At 33.7% G+C, this 20,096-nt stretch overlaps 1 long non-coding RNA gene across 1 annotated transcript; it reads right to left on the bottom strand.

Annotated features, from left to right (window-relative positions):
• Positions 1 to 8,244: 8,244 nt before the first annotated feature.
• Positions 8,245 to 9,607, bottom strand: LOC128221073 (uncharacterized). Its single transcript, XR_008258887.1, has 3 exons — positions 9,553 to 9,607; positions 9,176 to 9,272; positions 8,245 to 8,341 (listed from the first exon to the last, which is right to left on the bottom strand). It is a non-coding gene; the product is annotated as an uncharacterized LOC128221073 (long non-coding RNA).
• Positions 9,608 to 20,096: the final 10,489 nt, after the last annotated feature.

Below are 20,096 nucleotides of genomic sequence, written 5' to 3'. Positions count from 1 at the left end.
AAATTTAAATAATAAAAGTGTGAGAAGCAGATAAAAGTATGTAATAATAGCTAAATATTTCAACAAGGACGAACGACAATCACAATCCAGCTATAAGAAGGAGAACTATATATACACATTAAGTGTATAGAGTTATAGCGTTGAAAATGTATTCATCCGTCGCAATCTTGTAGCTGTTAGAAGCAAGGCTTGAGCATCAAGACAATGCAATGGCGAGCCGATCTTCAAATCTTTTTATAAGACTAATGTGAAGGTCTTTCTAAACATTATATCACTATTGTTGGTATCCATGAGTTCAGAATGGTTCTACCAAACAAACTCAGGGTGCAGTATCCCGTCATGACTCAATAGCTAAAGTCATATGCATTTAATACACGATCTTATAAGCATATTACTCCCGGACTCTATGAGTTGAGCTATTTATGACCAATGGCGACTTAATATGGGTGCCATACATCCCGGGTGTAGGAAGCTCCGTCTATATGCGCATTGTATGAGAACTCTTGACCACTTGACACACAGTTTACTTTAAACGCAGATAGCATGTGTTTACATAAAATAACTCTCAGACTCTCAGCAATATTTTAACATGCAACCAAACAACAATGCTTGTTTTGAATGATCAAATGAGAAACGTTTTAAAGTTGCCATATACAATTATTTGCATCATTATAAATCAGATATACACAACGTTACTATACACGTACAGATGGGAGTGTCGCAGTTTTGACCAGTGAAATCCCCATCACACACGCACGTAAAGTTGTTGGAAGCGCTGCTGAAACACGACCCGTGAACACATGGGCTCGGACTGCAGGCGTTCGTGGTGGCTTATTAAACACAAATGTTTCTGCTTTTTATATAACAGCTTCTAAAGAGAGTTGTACGTATGAGCATTATACAAGTATGAATATTTTTTCAGATAAAAAAAAAATATAACAATTAGTCGGTATCGAGTATGCTTCATTATTCATCTTTTATTCACTTTATGTTTTGTCATAAATATATTTAGCACCTAGGATTTCTTGCTACCAATGAGTCTTTAGATAACTTATAAAATGATGTTTTTCATAGATCGTCGTTTAATTCCGCTGATGTTTGATCATAGAAAAAACAACTTTGCAGAGTGTTACTCAATTAGTTACATGTGTTTGCGTCATGATGTGTTGGAGGTGCAGCGCACACAATTGATATGATTTTACTGTTTAAAATCATAATCAATTAATTAGTAGTAAACGTGTATATTTGGAAATTACTAAATGGATATTTTCACTTACATCGCTTTTCAAAATCAGTCGCGAACACCTTGACAAGAATCACAATCAAAAACACTGAAATATACAAGAAAACATGAAAACATGAATGATCATAACTTATTATTTAATGTCACAGCATTTTGCAATTATAGATTAGTTGGTAGTTCTAAATTCAACGTTTACATTTATGTGTTTGTATTTTGACTGAGTTAAGAATAAAGATAGTAAAATAAAAACTTGCCAAATGCAACCAAAACCATCGCTTGATTTCACTATTGAACAACATACACTACTACTTTCAGCAAACCTTTATATTAAGAAGCAGTTTGACCTAAGATGTTATCAGTGTTCTTGTTTATTGTCATAGACTATGTGGAAAGGAAAAACATGTACAGTTTCCTCTTTTAGAAAGCTTATCTAAATTTAAATGAATAGGTTGGCTGGCCGGTAGGTACGTAGCAAGCATAACGGACTTTTGCGTATTACTAAAATCTTTTTCTAACAAAATATACTGGTGAAGTGAATTTTGGACAAAGGGAGATAAGGATGCATTCGCACAAAATTAAGACAAGTACACCAAGTATAGCAAATAAGTTTTTGTGTATCGGCAACCTCAAGACAAAAACTACGGTTAGCATATGCCAAGGAAAAAACTAATGTGCAAGTAATGCGAATTAATTTATAAAATATCTAAATTACATTTCACATATTGATTTTGTTTACATTTTCTCTTTGAAACAACCCGTAGTCAGTTCTGAACAAACATTTCCCTAGACAAAAGTCATAGGACAATATATTTTTGAAGAAAAAAAAAGAGCTTTAATAATCAGAGTCTTACAATAACATACTGAAAGTCATGCAATAGTGTGGGTTCTTGAAAATGTGTGTGTATGGGGGTGGGGAGGGGAGGGTGCGTGTGTGTTTGTGCGTATTAGAATTCATATACACCATTATGGCATGTATTTTTTTAAAAAAAGTCTTTTAATGTCTTTTTATGTTTGTGCTATTTATATAACATATCGCAATCATCTTACAGCCATCAACTATCATAAGTATTAAAACATTTTCTATTTATAAATACAATCGATCTTCTTTTGGAATCTACAATCCCTTGTCTCATTTCTTTAATCAGGGAATATATTTGAATTATTGGTGCCGCTGTCACCTAGCTACAAACACTGAGACCTTCAGCCTTTTTTGATCCAAGAACCATCAACTTAAAGAAAATATAGAAGCCAAGGCTTTTCCTGCCCATTTTGAAAAAAAAATGCGACGCAAAATATGGCGAAGTTGGGAAACTTTACAGTTAAGAAAAGAAAAAACACAATTATCTCAGTGATCTGCGAATGAGGAAATTATAAAAACAAATTCCCTTTCAAAAAACCTTAAACGGCTGATATATCAATCCTATGGGTGTTAATATCTATTGCAATGACTCCTGAAATAATTTATTTCATACTAATCTCTGAATGTAATGAACATCAACGAATTCTGAAATCCCCAATGTTTAACATGTTTTAATAATGTTTTAACCGTCTCCGTGGCCTAGTGGTTAAGCGTCCGCCTACGGAGCGGGAGGTCGTGGGTTCGATCCCTGGCCGCGTCATACCAAAAGACGTTAAAAATTGGTACAAGTAGCTCCCTTGCCTGGCGCTTGGCATTTAAAGGGTAGTGCTTGGAAAAGTGGTGTACTCAGTACTGGTTTAACCCAGGAAATTTGTACCCCGTGTATCGGTGCTTTACACCGAGCACGTAAAAGAACCAAGGGGTCTCTTCGAAAAAGAGCTAGGGTATCGTACCCGGACTTCCTTGTATCCCACCACTGTCTCTTCAGCGTGCTGTCCCTTCAGCAAAAACAAAGGACCCCGTTGGAAATAAGTGCTTGCACTTTCACGGGTTATCCTTGACCGCAAGGTCTGAAGAAATACATACATACATACAACATCACACTATTAGGTTGTTAAATAAACCCGTACACGTAAAAATGTTTTCATTAAAAAAATGTCTACTTTTGATTGTTTTTTTTTCTGAAGATTGGAAAAAAATCAAATACTTTGCTAGGGGAATGGGTTCGATAGGAGGACACGTGGGTGCTTTAGAAAAGGCCTGTGAGCAAATGGGCGGAACTTAAACCAAAACAAATATGAAGTGCGTATTAAGTGGGCTATAATAGTTGAGGATTATAATGATCATTTTAACCTCAGGAATTATTCACTTAAAACACTGACTTGACTGCTTAATAAAACGCTAATTTTATGACTGAAGTTTGCCGATATATTCTTAAATTCAACTTACTTAAAATTAAAGGGACTTGCTACATGGCCTTGTTCCAGGCCACGCCCATTCTATAAAAGGATTGATCTCATTTTAAGAATCGTTAACTCAAATAAAATAAATTACGCAGACATTGCATCAAAACAGGTACGAAATCCAGTGATAATCCGAGTTCCAGATGTGTCTGGTATTCGCAAGAGTTATGAAGTCGTATTTGATTTGTCGTAGTAATTTAAATCATTATAAATAAACATTATCCTTAGGTTTGTGATTTATATAAACTAAGTTCTCTACATGTGATGCAATATTGTATGTTGTTAAAATTGCAATGTCTTGTTGAGTTTTATATTTAAAATATAATGCTCAATAAATGCTAGATCATTCATCTTCATTGTGTCCTTTTAACTTCAGATAAAATAAGTCTAAAAACGTTTTCAGTTTACCATCTCATTTTGTCTTGCATTACTTTTGCACACCTCACCATGTTGTCGATATCAATTAATGCACTCTCCCGATGTCTGACAGCTAGGAACTCGGTACTTAAATTGAATTTCTGGTCTAATTGTCATAGCTTTGTGGTGTTTTCATCTACTTCGTTTGCAAAATGCAAAAAAAAACACGTTCAAATGAAGCTTGGTGCAAATATAACCACACACAATTCGCATAAAGCTCTGGCTTTGAAAATTGTAAAGATATGAACCTTTTTGGAGCGTTAAAACTAAATCAGGCGGTGCTTTTATCTGTCGATGCGGGAAGGGCACTGACTTATTTGTTATTACTTCCCTTGACACCCATAAATATTAAAATAAGATTAACCAAACGTGGGTTTGTTCTTCATTGAGGTAAACAGTTAAACCCGGTTCTTCAAACGTTCTTAATGTTTCTTTGACATTATCCAGGTTTTATGGCGTCTGCGTGATAAGCGATTTAAAAAAGGCACTTTGTAATGGGCCGCGAAGAACTTAAATATTATGAATTGAATATAAAGTCTTAGGAAGCGTGTATAAATGAAGAAAGTTTAGGTTTAACTTCAACATTTGTATTATCCTTTTGTATATATATAAGCATAATAAAATTTAATATTTGTTTTATCAAAACTGATATTATTTCTATCAAGGCAGAATAGTGAATATGCTGCTTTCCATTAGCACAGAAGAGTGCTATTTAAAAACGGACAGGTTGCAGAATCTTTTACTAAATATTTAGTTACAATTCTTGCTTGTATTAATTATATCCTCTTGCATCGATATATTCAATTTTGTGTTTCAAACATCTAGTACAATATTTATGTAATAAGCTACAGAAACAAGCTCAGTAGCAAAACGTTTAAACATAAACCCGGTTTAGTGGCACTGGGTAAACGCCAAAGACATAGAACATAAAATCACAAACAAGAAACATAGACGAACAGCCCACAACTCTAGAAACAGCACAGTGCATACGTACTATATATAAAAAGTAGGTATGTTTATCAAGAATTGTTAGGTACCGCCTTGGAACGGTCAGTAAAATGTAAATTTAATTTAATTTGGTTTAAACCAGTTTATGTCCCAACAATCCTTAATAAAGATAAAACGCAAAGGTAAATCTTATCAAAGTATGCATTAACTTGAGGAAACTTATCAATTGAACAAATAATAATAATCGTATAGGTAAACCCCAAGTACTTCTATGATTAGAGATTCCAACTCTATCTGCAGACGGAGGGATACAAATTAGAGCACCTAATGCAAAAACTGTTCAAAGATACGATGCAGTCATTGTTTGAAACTATAAACACCACACACAGTCTGCCTTATAAAATAAAAAGTTTAAGACTGTGTGATCATAGAGTTTCATAATAAAAAGCATCATTGTACTAAAACTGGGAACAAATCAAAACATTATTAAAAATAAAAGCGACATGTACTCGTATTAGCTAATCTTTCCTTCCAAATGATTTGAAAATGTAAAATATTTGAAGAAAATGAAGTGACATGCCAAAACACTCCGAGTCAGCAAAACACGTGTTCACCAAATACGGTTTCAAAGATAACATGAATTAGCAAAATCTTCATTAAAAATCAAAGGACTGAAAGCTTAGTTATGAAGGGATGCTATGTTCAACCATAAATTTTGTTTCAGGTATTCATCTTCAAAAAACTAAAAAGGAAGTGCTCTTCAAAATATTGCCTTTATATCCACGGTTTAAATAAAATCCAAGTAATTCATTAAGTCTATCTGCCCAACTACCTGCTGGACACATTTTAATTTTACGAATCTTCTTTAAAACATCACCATAAAAATCGGGATGAACAATGCTATTAGCAATCAGCGATTAAAGACTACTATTGTACTTTGATATGAGATTATATTGACCATTAACACATTTTGAGAAAGTTTTCCTTAATTTATAATATCTGAAACCCTGTTTTAAAAGTTTTTGCGTCATAAGTTTACTGCGAGAGCTATTTTTTTTTTACATCTGTACATATTCTAGCAATTATTATCAACTGTGCAATAAAAACACCATATGATGGTGAACTAGGAACATCACCTTCTAAAGAAGGGTAATTAAGTTTTTTTAAATCTTCCGTTTTTTCGAGTTGCAGATCTAAATAGGATTCATTTAAACAAACGTCTGAATTAATGTGATAACAAGTCATGTGTTTTAAAAGTATTGAAGATAAAATAAAACAGACGGCATTGGAAATAGTTAGGCTTCGCCGTATTTATTCTAATAAAAATATGAATGCCGCGAAATAAAACATATTAAAATGTATTACATGGTATATTACATGTTCTACACAACACATCAATAACAGTCACAGTAATGTGTACTGAGCACTGTTGTAATAAACATGAATACCGACATGTTGTAAGTTGTAGTTTTACCAAATTGCCAGTCCTATTTAAACATCATCTTACTTTCTTTAAGACTTATTAAAAATTTAAATGAATTATATGTTATCCCAGTTCCATTGTGAGTACCAGGAACGAAGTACTGTCCATTTAAGTTGGCAGAATAGCAGCTTTTATACCACCATGCCCCGTGGTAATCGTTAGCACAGTTGGATACACTCGACTGATCCATATCGTGGTCGTAAGTCGTAAATGCCATGCCGTCATGGTATGGCGAAAATAGGTAAGTAGAGCCCACTGAAAAAAGGTTGTTCACTTTAATGTAAATATTTCAACACCAATAAAATAAATTAATAATTCTTCAATCATTTTAGTAATAAATTTCAATTGTAAGTTTTTTATCTTCGAAAACGTTTTTCTTTAGATATATGTTTTTGGTTTGTTGACACAGACTATCTTGTATCTACCTGTACTGTAAAGATACACACTTATTTACAGATAAACTGATGTTGTTTTACCCCACCCAATCCTCAAAATTTGTCAACAGCTTAGCATTGACGTCACTCAGTACCTAGAAAGCGACCTGCTATCAAGCGAATCAGACTGGTCTCTGATAGTGATAGATGATTGAATACCAATGTATCATGAAACAAACTCATAAACTAAGAAAAATGTTTTTATAAAATGAGTTTCCGCAATTGTTTTGCTAACACGTTCGACCTTTCAAATTTCATTCAATAAAATGCGGCGTACTAAATTGGTCATGCATCTTTGCCCTTTTTAATATGACAGCGCTTTGTGCATTAACTGTTATTATTTGGAAAATAAATGCATTCATAAAATTTCAATAATAAAGTGTTGAGATTAACAAACGACTTAATAATTAACTATAAAAACAGATCGGGGAACATTAATATGCACAAACTGGATCTTGAAATAATTTTGCTTGAGGGGCGTCCCACGGGTTGCGGCGTAGAAAAAACTTATTTAAAAAGAGGGTATTGAGAAAATTTAGTCAAAATTTAATAAAATTCCAAATCAAGCATAAAAGAAATAGAATGTTGAATTCAATGTAAGACCATATCAAAGAAAAACAATCGCCACAAGTGAAAAATATGTTTGTCTAGGGTTCTCTTGAAAGAAAATAAATCTGACACTGAAATTAACAAGTTTTTTTTTCTATTAATCTAGAAAAGAGATAAAAAATGATCTGATAAAAGAATAGACTAAAGTTAGTACGCATGCGCAAATTTAATCCATTTTAAAAAAACAACATGTATTTTACCAATAAATAGAGTTTAATTTCAAATATTCAACATTTAATTTAAACCTTAAAATATATAAAAATTAAACATACTTATTTGAAAAAAAAATAATACAGAAACAAGCACAGTAGTCAAAAGTTAAACATAACACCCTGTTTAATGGCACAGGGTAAACGCCAAAGACATGCTTATAAAGGATTAATAGGTACCGCCTTGGAACGGTCAGTAAAATGTACATTTACTGGGGATGTATGGGAAGAAAGATGAAAAGAAAGAATATCAGGTTTAACAGTTGGTGGAATGTCAAAGGAATTTCAATTGAAAACATACATCAACAACCTTGGTCCTACAGTATGCAATATATTTTCAAATAAAAAATCATACTTAGCATAGAGTTAGATATATAATATAAAACTGATAGAATTTGCAACCTCTTTACAGTTAAAATTTGTTCCGATTTTTTTTATATTTAAAATTTAAAAATCGTATGGGTACAGGGCTTAGACGGTGTAATTTAAGGTACCAGAAATTGGAATCATACAGTTTAATGAATCGACTCTTTTGCCACATGCAGCGTATAGTTTGAGCCAGATCCGACACTAAATTCCTCGTACACGTCATACAACCTCGTTGCGTTTGGTGTTCGCAGTTCGATACGTAACGTGTTGTTTCGCCGTGACGACATTTCGTTCAGATAGCGCAAACCTTAAAGGCAATATACCAGTTATGATGTTACAAAATAACAATTGTAACCTTTGTCCAAAGACTTAGCATTTCTTATTTGTGCAAGTTAACAATTAAGAAATATAACACACTGCTTAGGTCATTTGAAATTATAAGGACCTTATAATGCCAAATGGCCCGAAGTAATGTGTGTATTTCTTATATTAAACCGATCATTTTGTATAACCATTTAATATTTTAAGCGCTTTTGATGAACTTTTTTAAGCAAATAATGTTAACTTGACCTGTTTGGCCGTTGTGAAAATCGCAAACCGGACTCACCAGTTTAATTACTTCATCGGTCCATATACAGTAAAGTGACGTTAGCGGTCCAAAGTATATTCGGCGAGGCCCGGACCACCAAAATATACTTAACGGACCGCTGACGTCTCAAAATTGGACTTATTCTCAAAATACAGTGATATACTGACCGATTGAATGTTTAATACAAAGAGGGACACCTGTATGAAAGGTATAAAACGTACTATTTTTCAAGTAATAGTGGTCTTCTGGATTTGGCCGTCATGTTTCTATGTACAACTCTACATTTTATAATGTTTACGGGAACATTTATAAGGGAACATATGTAAACAGGAGCAGACCACATAGAAAGAACCAACAAGGGGTGAGAGCAACGGAATGTCAGAATTCATGCAATAACCTTCTCATGATAATATATTATTGACACCAACTATGCATCTGAACGACGAATTTCGTGAATTTAAACAGCGCATTCACCATTAATAGCACAGATTTAAACAAACTAACACCTCTATTAGTTAGATAAAGATTTCCGAGCATTTCCAATAACTATACCTAGCCAAAAATCTCCATGGAGGGATCCAAATCCATTCTCATAGCTGCTAAAATTCTTGAAAAAATCCACACTTCCATCGACTCTGTGTTGAAACACCTTTAAAAAAATTAACCGTTTACATGTTCCTAATTACTTATTGATAGTCAAAATAGCGCCTTTAACTGTTGATTTTCTGTTTAATCAGAGATACCCTTTAGTTAATCTCGTGTTGATGAAATTGTGGCCTTAGCCCACTGTCTTAATGCCATATCCAAATTGATGTTGAGATACAGTTGACATTCAATGGATGGAGAGACTGATCACTTATGTCTGAATGAAATATATAAACGCTTCGTAAAAATATTTGTATACAGATTTATTATTTTATTATTCTTACTGTCCATCCACCACCGTCAGTGTCCATGTCACAGAAAACATCAACCTTCGTGTGTATGCTAGGTGTCCATTGTGTATACGCCAGACGGCCAAGAACGACCGGTCTTTAGGAGATCTGAACAATCGCCAACTGTAAGTTTAAATATATGGTATTTTTATTGTTAAGTCAAATTCACAACAACTCGGCAAATTTGTTTGTGTCTGCCTACTGTCTACTCTGTATTCTTGGCTCCGTTGTAGGTACAAAACCCAAAAACCGCGAAAGGTACAAAACCAGACTGCCAGCTTTTACTTGTCAACTTTGTGTGAGGAAGGCGGAGTAACACCTACAATGAAGGACACAGCTCCCATTTCCATGGATAAAACCGTTTCATTGATTGAAAGAATCTTAATATACCTTCCGAAGCCATTATCAAACCAACAAGCCGGTTTTTCGAATTCACCAATCTGAAGTAGGCAGAGTACAATCTATGTATATATGTAATAGAGAACTCGCCTATATTCACACTCAATATTGGTCTCCGTAGGTATACGGCTATCATCCATAACCTCGGAAATCTCAATCACTCGTTAAAAGCACTCCCAAACTCGTCCAAAACGGTGCATAATTCCTGCTGCGTTAAGCACTCACTAAACTGAGTTTGGGAGCAGAGTACCGTGCAAAAGCTGGCTATCTCGGTGTAGCTATTAAACTAAAGTGTGAACGATACAGAACCATTCATCTTGCTAGTTTTTGTACTCACGAGAGTGAAATAGGTGAATTAACACGTACAATGTTTAATAAGAGTCAAGTCAACCTTCCACAATATATTTGGTGGCCATTCCTATCTAAATATTTAACTCGATTTAATTACTTTGCTTTGAAGTACGTACGAGTACGACATCCGACTTCATCTAGTGTTACTAATCACAAATGTCGAGTAGGTGGAATACCACGAATCAAAGTTTGATGAAGGCCACGCCAACCTCTTTAACTTGCCAACTCGTCATCTCGAGCATTTATTGCTAACTTACCGCAAAACAAACGTGTGAGTGATAAAGTATTAATTCTATGCTCAATATAAATCTGCAAGCAATATATATGACAAAATCACATTTTCTGTTGCCTTTATGCAGACGTTATCACAAGTGTCATTGCGCGATGTAAAAACAATATCATTAAACAAAATAGTTCGTCAGACGTTTCTTTTGTTGTCAGAAAATAACATATAGTTTTCTGATAAAAAAACACATACCAAAATGTTACTTTTTTGCTTTATAAATAACATCAGAAAGTAGCATACACTCAAACATGGATATATTGTACACTAATATCATATTTGTTAAGATGACACTTACTAATGCTGCGAGTGTACAGATGATCGTTACACAGATTTCCCGGGCAACATTCATGGCAGGTCGTCTGTTCTGGTTGTTCGATAAAGCGACCAACGATCCCAGGCGAATGACCCTGTGCTGAACACACCTGTAAAGTGCAATTTGACAAATTCAAGAAGCAGTCTAAAGGCTTTATACCAGAAATACAGGTGGGCAGAGTGTCATGTAGAATAGCAGTGATTTTCATCAAATGTAGTTATACTTGACATGCCGTTTTATTAGCTGGAACTATGTGAGAAAATGTCAAATAATGCACTAAAATGTTTTTAATCAATAATGGCTTTTAACAAATAGCATTTTAACTTTTTTGATTCCTGTTCCTGCAGGGTGAAGGTCGCTATAACCGTTAAAGAAAACCTGATTCTGCACAACAATACATTTATTTGCAATAAAGTATACTGGTATTAAGCATGTAATTTTGTACTTTGTCATTGCTTTTGGGCTCTGTTGGGTTAAGGTCATTTATAATTTGATTAAGCAAGAGATATAAATGAAATAAAAACAAGGCTTATGTGAACACGCCCCCTGTGATTTAGGTACATGTTGGAAAAAAACGGCTTAGTAATATTTTCAGAAAGATGTGTAGTTACTGCATTTCGTACATTTCGAGCACATTTTGTAATTCTTCTGGTTTGCATGATAACGATAATGGTTATTGCTTGTTATAATTTAGATATCGTTAACTGAAATTTCATTCTTCCTGCATATATTAATTGAACGCTTTATTTGTCGTGTTGCGGCGTATTCAGTTCTGAGTCGATCAATTTCAAATTAAGCTGAGTAACGAGAGAGTAACTCAGGTTTGGACCTTCATACGAATAGAACGAATGTTACGCTTTATGTTAATATATATCTTATCATAGCAAAGACATGAGGTAAACGATTTTTCATGACGCCTTCGGGGTCTCTACACCCGACAATGACCGATTACGCAAAACATATTATCATAATGGTGGTTCATAATTATTTAATTATTAAGATAGAAAAATCGATTAAATTCTTCAAAAGATCTCCCTCCACAATATGTATACAGTCAACCTGGTTGAACGGTCACCTGCTTTAAAGGGTCACCTGCATTATCGGGCCACTCATAACTCCTTCGTACATTTTTACTAAATAAAGTACGTGACTTAAGCTGCCAACAGTCTAACGCGGCCGCGGCCACTAATTTTTGACCACATGAAGTAATATAAACACTTATTAGCGGCCACTAATCCCTTGTCACTGACACTTCCGCTTACATTTGTTTTTCAATACGCATAATTTAATTTTGGACTGAAGTTTACGGAAAAGAACGACGGCCTCGGATATTTCCGTCATCCAATGAAAATGCATATTGCATCAAAAGATTGCCATACGTGTTTACTCAGCGATAAATCATGTTTATAACACGTCGGCTAATTATTTGATCAGAATTGACGCAATCGATTAAGATACTTAAATAATTACGAAGTTAATTATCAAATACCGACAAAATCACCGGTTATTGTGAAATGACAGTTTGCATTGTCATCCGAAGGTGTGAAACGAGTTACGATTTATACTAATGTCCATTTTAATTTTCAAAGTGCACGGATTTATTTTTCTATGTACAATGCATTGTTCTTGTTTTTTTTAACTTTGAATATGGCTGAAAATAAGACTAATCGAAAGTGTTTGACTCTAAAAGAATGTGTCGAGTGTATAACGATATTAGAAAACGGCCGTAGTGCAAAAAGTGTTGCCAAGGAATTTAAATATGGACGGACTCAACAATTTCTTGTTTAAGCGTAATATATGAGAGCAATGAAAATCCAAACGCAAAATGACAGAGGAAAATTACAGGAAATGAGGAACTGGATGAACTCGTGTATGCATGGTTTGTGTACGCTTGTGCTCGTCTTGTTACTGTATCTGGACCATTAATTCAGACCAAAGCCAATAAGTATGCTGAGGACTTAAGTCTTCCTGAATTTAAGGCTAGCAATGGGTGGCTGGAGTCATTCCTTACTAGACAACAACGCACCCGTTCACCCGGATATCACTCTGACAAACGTGAAGCTGCTGTTCTTTCAAATGAACTGAACATCAGTTGTGCAGCCCATGGACGCTGGCATTCTTCAAGCATTAACGCTAAAGTACACATCTGCTGGGTGAGATGGACAGAAACAGTTCACAGACCGGTCCAGAGATCCTTAGGGTTTTGAACATCCTACAGACCATGTATTGACACCACAAAATAAATCCAATCTGATGACATTTGAATTTGATGAGTTGACGCCATAAGAGAAAAAAATCAATTAGGAATCTGATAAAGTTTGAATATGGGGATTTGAATCCATAAATCAAATTTCATCTTCGATTTATAATCACACATGTAATGCAACATTTGACGCCATTAAAATAAAAAAAAACAAGTATGACTAAGTTTGAACTGGATAATTTGACGCCATGAAAATAAATGTCATAATCTGATAAAGTTTGATTATTGTGATTTGAATCCATAAAAATAATTTCATATTTATTTATACTCACACACGTAATGCATTTCTGACAATGTCTTTGAAAGATAAAATAGAAAAGTAGAGCAATACTGTAAACTGCATTGATCTAATATATAAGAGCAAACTCACTGCGCTAGGTTGACACCCCATTCGATATAAAACACCATTGGCTGTAGTTGTTGCTTCCATAAAGCATGACTGAAAAATAAATGATAACGTGCATCTGTGTTTATCTGGAAATACAAATAAAAATAAATGTGTGTTTATCGAAAACGAATAGTATGGAACTATTTTATTTTTATTGACACTAATTACTTTTATGTTATTGGTAAATATTTCATTTGCTTCTTTCAATCAATAATTGTTGTTCACGAATATAACAATTTCTGCTTTTTTCAATATTCACGATTAAATATTTTATTCAACATTTTAATGTTTGTATTTCAGCCAGCAAGCTTCTCACAAAAAGACCTGGTTTGGTTCCCGGCCTGACTCATATTGTGCATTTTGGTTACCTTCCAAGATGAATTTGAATAGCTTCATGGCTCATATTATTTTCTAACATGTTCCTTTATATGCTTAAAGCTCACTGGGTCATATAGTTTACATTAACATTTTTACTAATCTGCCTTAATGACTGCTAAATGGCTTTCTTGCTTATAGATTTCATTTACCTGTCCCGATGTACACTTCTGAGTCTGGTTACATTTTGATGGCGTCTTTATATTCTGGCAACTGTAACACTTGAGGGCATCTACGAGTTAAAATTAAAATAATAAAAGTGTAAGAACCAGATAATAGTATGTAATGATAGCTAAACATTTCAACAAAGACGAACGACAATGTCAGTTCAGCTTTAAAAAGGAGAACTATATATACATATTAAGTGTATATATTTATAGCGTTGAAAATGTATTCATCCGTCGCAATCTTGTAGCTGTTAGAAGCAAGGCTTTAGCATCAAGACAATGCAATGGCGAGCCGATCTTCAAAACTTTTTCTTAAACTAATGTGAAGGTTTTTCAAAACGTTATTTTACTAATGTTGGTATCCATGAGGGCAGAATGGTTCTACCAAACAAACTCAGGGTGCAGCATCCCGTCATCACTCAATAGCTACAGTCATATATGCATTCAATACACGACCTGTTAAAGATATTACTCCCATACTCTATGAGTTGGGCAATACATTCCGGTGGTGGGGAAGCTCCGTCTATAGGCGTATGGTATAATACTCTTGACCACTAGACGAACACTTTACATTCAGAGAGCATGTGTTTACAAAAATCTCTCTCATACTTTCAGCAAGATTTTAACACGTAACCAAAGAATATTGCTCTTTTTTGAATGATTGAATAATTGAGATACGTTCTAAAGTTGCGATATACAATAATGTGCAGTATTATAAATTAGATGTACACAACATTAATATACACGTACAGATGGGAGTGTCGCAGTTTTGGCCAGTGAAATCCCCATCACACACGCACGTATAGTTGTTGGAAGCGCTGCTGAAACACGACCCGTGAACACATGGGCTCGGACTGCAGGCGTTCGTGGTGGCTTATTAAACACAAATGTTTCTGCTTTTTATATAACAGCTTCTAAAGAGAGTTGTACGTATGAGCATTATACAAGTATGAATATTTTTTCAGATAAAAAAAAAATATAACAATTAGTCGGTATCGAGTATGCTTCATTATTCATCTTTTATTCACTTTATGTTTTGTCATAAATATATTTAGCACCTAGGATTTCTTGCTACCAATGAGTCTTTAGATAACTTATAAAATGATGTTTTTCATAGATCGTCGTTTAATTCCGCTGATGTTTGATCATAGAAAAAACAACTTTGCAGAGTGTTACTCAATTAGTTACATGTGTTTGCGTCATGATGTGTTGGAGGTGCAGCGCACACAATTGATATGATTTTACTGTTTAAAATCATAATCAATTAATTAGTAGTAAACGTGTATATTTGGAAATTACTAAATGGATATTTTCACTTACATCGCTCTTCAAAATCAGTCGCGAACACCTTGACAAGAATCACAATCAAAAACACTGAAATATACAAGAAAACATGAAAACATGAATGACTTATTATTTAATGTCACAGCATTTTGCAATTATAGATTAGATGGTAGTTCTAAATTCAACATTTACATTTATGTGTTTGTATTTTGACTGAGTTAAGAATAAAGATAGTAAAATAAGAACTTACCAAATGCAACAAAACCCATCGCTTGATTTCACTATTGAACAACATATACTAGTACTTTCAGCAAATCTTTATATTAAGAAGCAGTTTGACCTAAGATGTTATCAGTGTTCTTGTTTATTGTCATAGACTATGTGGAAAGGAAAACATGTACAGTTTCCTCTTTTAGAAAGCTTATCTAAATTTAAATGAATAGGTTAGCTGGCCGGTAGGTACGTAGCAAGCATAACGGACTTTTGCGTATTACTAAAATCTTTTTCTAACAAAATATACTGGTGAAGTGAATTTTGGACAAAGGGAGATAAGGATGCATTCGCACAAAATTAAGACAAGTGCACCAAGTATAGCAAATAAGTTTTTGTGTATCGGCAACCTCAAGACAAAAACTACGGTTAGCATATGCTAAGGAAAAAACTAATGTGCAAGTAATGCGAATTAATTTATAAAAAATCTAAATTACATTTCACATATTGATTTTGTTTACATTTTCTCTTTGAAACCACCCGTAGTCAGTTCTGAACAAAATTTCCCTAGACAAAAGTCATAGGACAATATATTTTTGAAGAAAAAAAAAGAGCTTTAATAATCAGAGTCTTACAATAACATACTGAAAGTCATGCAATAGTGTGGGTTCTTGAAAATGTGTGTGTATGGTGTATGGGGGAGGAGGGAAGGGTGCGTGTGTGTGTTCGTGCGTATTAGAATTCATATACACCATTATAGCATGCATTTGTTTAAAAAATGTCTTTTTATGTTTGTGCCATTAAGATAACATATCGCAATTATTTTACAGCCATCAAATATCATAATAACTCAAACATTTTCTACTTAATCGATCCTCTTTTGGAATCTACAATCCCTTGCCTCATTTCTTTAATCAGGGAATATATTTGAATTATTGGTGCCGCTGTCACCTAGCTACAAACACTGAGACCTTCAGCCTTTTTTGATCCAAGAACCATCAACTTAAAGAAAATATAGAAGCCAGGGCTTTTCCTGCCCATTTTGAAAAAAAATGCGACGCAAAATATGGCGAAGTTGGGAAACTTTACAGTTAAGAAAAGAAAAACACAATTATCTCAGTGATCTGCGAATGAGGAAATTATTAAAAACGAATTCACTTTCAAAAAACTTTAAACGGCTGATATATCAATCCTATGGGTGTAAATATCTATTGCACTGACTCCTGAAATAATTTATTTCATACTGATCTCTGAATGTAATGAACATCAACGAATTCTGAAATCCCCAATGTTTAACATCACACTATTAGGTTGTTAAATAAACCCGTACACGTAAAAATGCTTTCATTAAAAAAATGTCTACTTTTGATTGTTTTTTTTTCTGAAGATTGGAAAGGAATGGGTTCGATAGGAGGACACGTGGGTGCTTTAGAAAAGGCCTGTGAGCAAATGGGCGGAACTTAAACCAAAACAAATATGAAGAGCGTATTTAGTGGGCTATAATAGTTGAGGATTATAATGATCATTTTTAACCTCAGGAATTATTCACTTAAAACACTGACTTGATTGCTTAATAAACGCTAATTTTATGACTGAAGTTTGCCGATATATTCTTAAATTCAACTTACTTAAAATTAAAGGGACTTGCTACATGGCCTTGTTCCAGGCCACGCCCATTCTATAAAAGGATTGATCTCATTTTAAGAATCGTTCACTCAAATAAAATAAATTACGCAGACATTGCATCAAAACAGGTACGAAATCCAGTGATAATCCGAGTTCCAGATGTGTCTGGTATTCGCAAGAGTTATGAAGTCGTATTTGATTTGTCGTAGTAATTTAAATCATTATAAATAAACATTATCCTTAGGTTTGTGATTTATATAAACTAAGTTCTCTACATGTGATGCAATATTGTATGTTGATAAAATTGCAATGCCTTGTTGAGTTTTATATTTAAATTATAATGCTCAATAAATGCTAGATCATTCATCTTCATTGTGTCCTTTTAACTTCAGATAAAATAAGTCTAAAAACGTTTTCAGTTTACTATCTCATTTTGTCTTGCATTACCTTTGCATACCTCACCATGTTGTCGATATCAATTAATGCACTCTCCCGATGTCTGACAGCTAGGAACTCGATACTTAAATTGAATTTCTGGTCTAATTGTTCTAGCTTTGTGGTGTTTTCATCGGCTTCATTTGCAAAACGCAAAAAACGTTCAAATGAAGCTTGGTGCAAAGATAACCACACACAATTCGCATAAAACTCTGGCTTTGAAAATTGTAAAGATATGAACCTTTTTGGAGCGTTAAAACTAAATCAGGCGGTGCTTTTTATCTGTCGATGCGAGTCGGGCACTGACTTATTTGTTATTTTTTCCCTTGACATCCATAAGTATTAAAATAGGATTAAACAAACGTGAGTTTGTTCTTCATTGAGGTAAACAGTTAAACCCTGCTCTTCAGACGTTCTAAATGTTTCTTTGACATTATCCAGGTTTTATGGCGACTGCGTGATAAGCGATTTAAAAAAGGCACTTTGTAATGGGCCGCGAAGAACTTAAATATTATGAATTGAATAGAAAGTCTTAGGAAGCGTGTATAAATGAAGAAAGTTTAGGTTTAACTTCAACATTTGTATTATCCTTTTGTATATATATAAGCATAATAAAATTTAATATTTGTTTTATCAAAACTGATATTATTTCTATCAAGGCAGAATAGTGAATATGCTGCTTTCCATTAGCACAGAAGAGTGCTATTTAAAAACGGACAGGTTGCAGAATCTTTTACTAAATATTTAGTTACAATTCTTTGCTTGTATTAATTATATCCTCTTGCATCGATATATTCAATTTTGTGTTTCAAACATCTAGTACAATATTTATGTAATAAGCTACAGAAACAAGCTCAGTAGCAAAACGTTAAAACATAAACCCGGTTTAGTGGCACTGGGTAAACGCCAAAGACATAGAACATAAAATCACAAACAAGAAACATAGACGAACAGCACAAAACTCTAGAAACAGCACAGTGCATACGTACTATATATAAAAAGTAGGTATGTTTATCAAGAATTGTTAGGTACCGCCTTGGAACGGTCAGTAAAATGTAAATTAACTTGGGGTTTTAAACCAGTTTATGTCCCAACAATCCTTAATAAAGATAAAACGCAAAGGTAAATCTTATCAAAGTATGCATTAACTTGAGGAAACTTATCAATTGAACAAATAATAATAATCGTATAGGTAAACCCCAAGTACTTCTATGATTAGAGATTCCAACTCTATCTGCAGACGGAGGGATACAAATTAGAGCACCTAATGCAAAAACTGTTCAAAGATACGATGCAGTCATTGTTTGAAACTATAAACATCACACACGGTCTGCCTTATTAAATAAAAAGTTTAAAACTGTGTGATCATAGAGTTTCATAATAAAAAGCATCACTGTACTAAAACTGGGAACAAATGAAAATTTAATAAAAATAAAAGCGACATGTACTCGTATTAGCTAATCTTTCCTTCCAAATGATTTGAAAATGTAAAATATTTGAAGAAAATGAAGTGACATGCCAAAACACTCCGAGTCAGCAAAAAACGTGTTCACCAAATACGGTTTCAAAGATAACATGAATTAGCAAAATCTTCATTAAAAATCAAAGGACTGAAAGCTTAGTTATAAAGGGATGCTATGTTCAACCATAAATTTTGTTTCAGGTATTCATCTTCAAAAAACTAAAAAGGAAGTGCTCTTCAAAATATTGCCTTTATATCCACGGTTCAAATAAAATCCAAGTAATTCATTAAGTCTATCTGCCCAACTACCTCCTGGAAACATTTTAATTTTACGAATCTTCTTTAAAACATCACCATAAAAATCGGGATGAGCAATACTATTAGCAATCAGCGATTAAAGACTACTATCGTACTTTGATATGAGATTATATCAACCATTAACACATTTTGAAAACGTTTTCCTTAATTTATAATATCTGAAACCCTGTTTTAAAAGTTTTTGCGTCATAAGTTTACTGCGAGAGCTAATTTTTTTACATCTGTACATATTCTAGCAATTATTATCAACTGTGCAATAAAAACACCATATGATGGTGAACTAGGAACATCACCATCTAAAGAAGGGTAATTAAGTTTTTTTAAATCTTCCGTTTTTTCGAGTTGCAGATCTAAATAGGATTCATTTAAACAAACGTCTGAATTAATGCGATAACAAGTCATGTGTTTTAAAAGTATTGAAGATAAAAATAAAGCAGATACCATATGCAATAGTTAGGCGTTGCCGTATTTATTCTAATAAAAATATGAATGCCGCGAAATAAAACATATTAAAATGACAATGGTATATTACATGTTCTACACACCACATCAATAACAGTCACAGTAACGTGTACTGAGCACTGTTGTAATAAACATGAATACCGACATGTTGTAAGTTGTAGTTTTACCAAATTGCCAGTCCTATTTAAACATCATCTTA

Source organism: Mya arenaria, chromosome 16 (genome assembly GCF_026914265.1).
Source record: "Mya arenaria isolate MELC-2E11 chromosome 16, ASM2691426v1".
Taxonomy (NCBI): domain Eukaryota; kingdom Metazoa; phylum Mollusca; class Bivalvia; order Myida; family Myidae; genus Mya; species Mya arenaria.
Note: the sequence above shows the minus strand (reverse complement) of the source record. Positions and strands in the feature narration are given on the sequence as shown.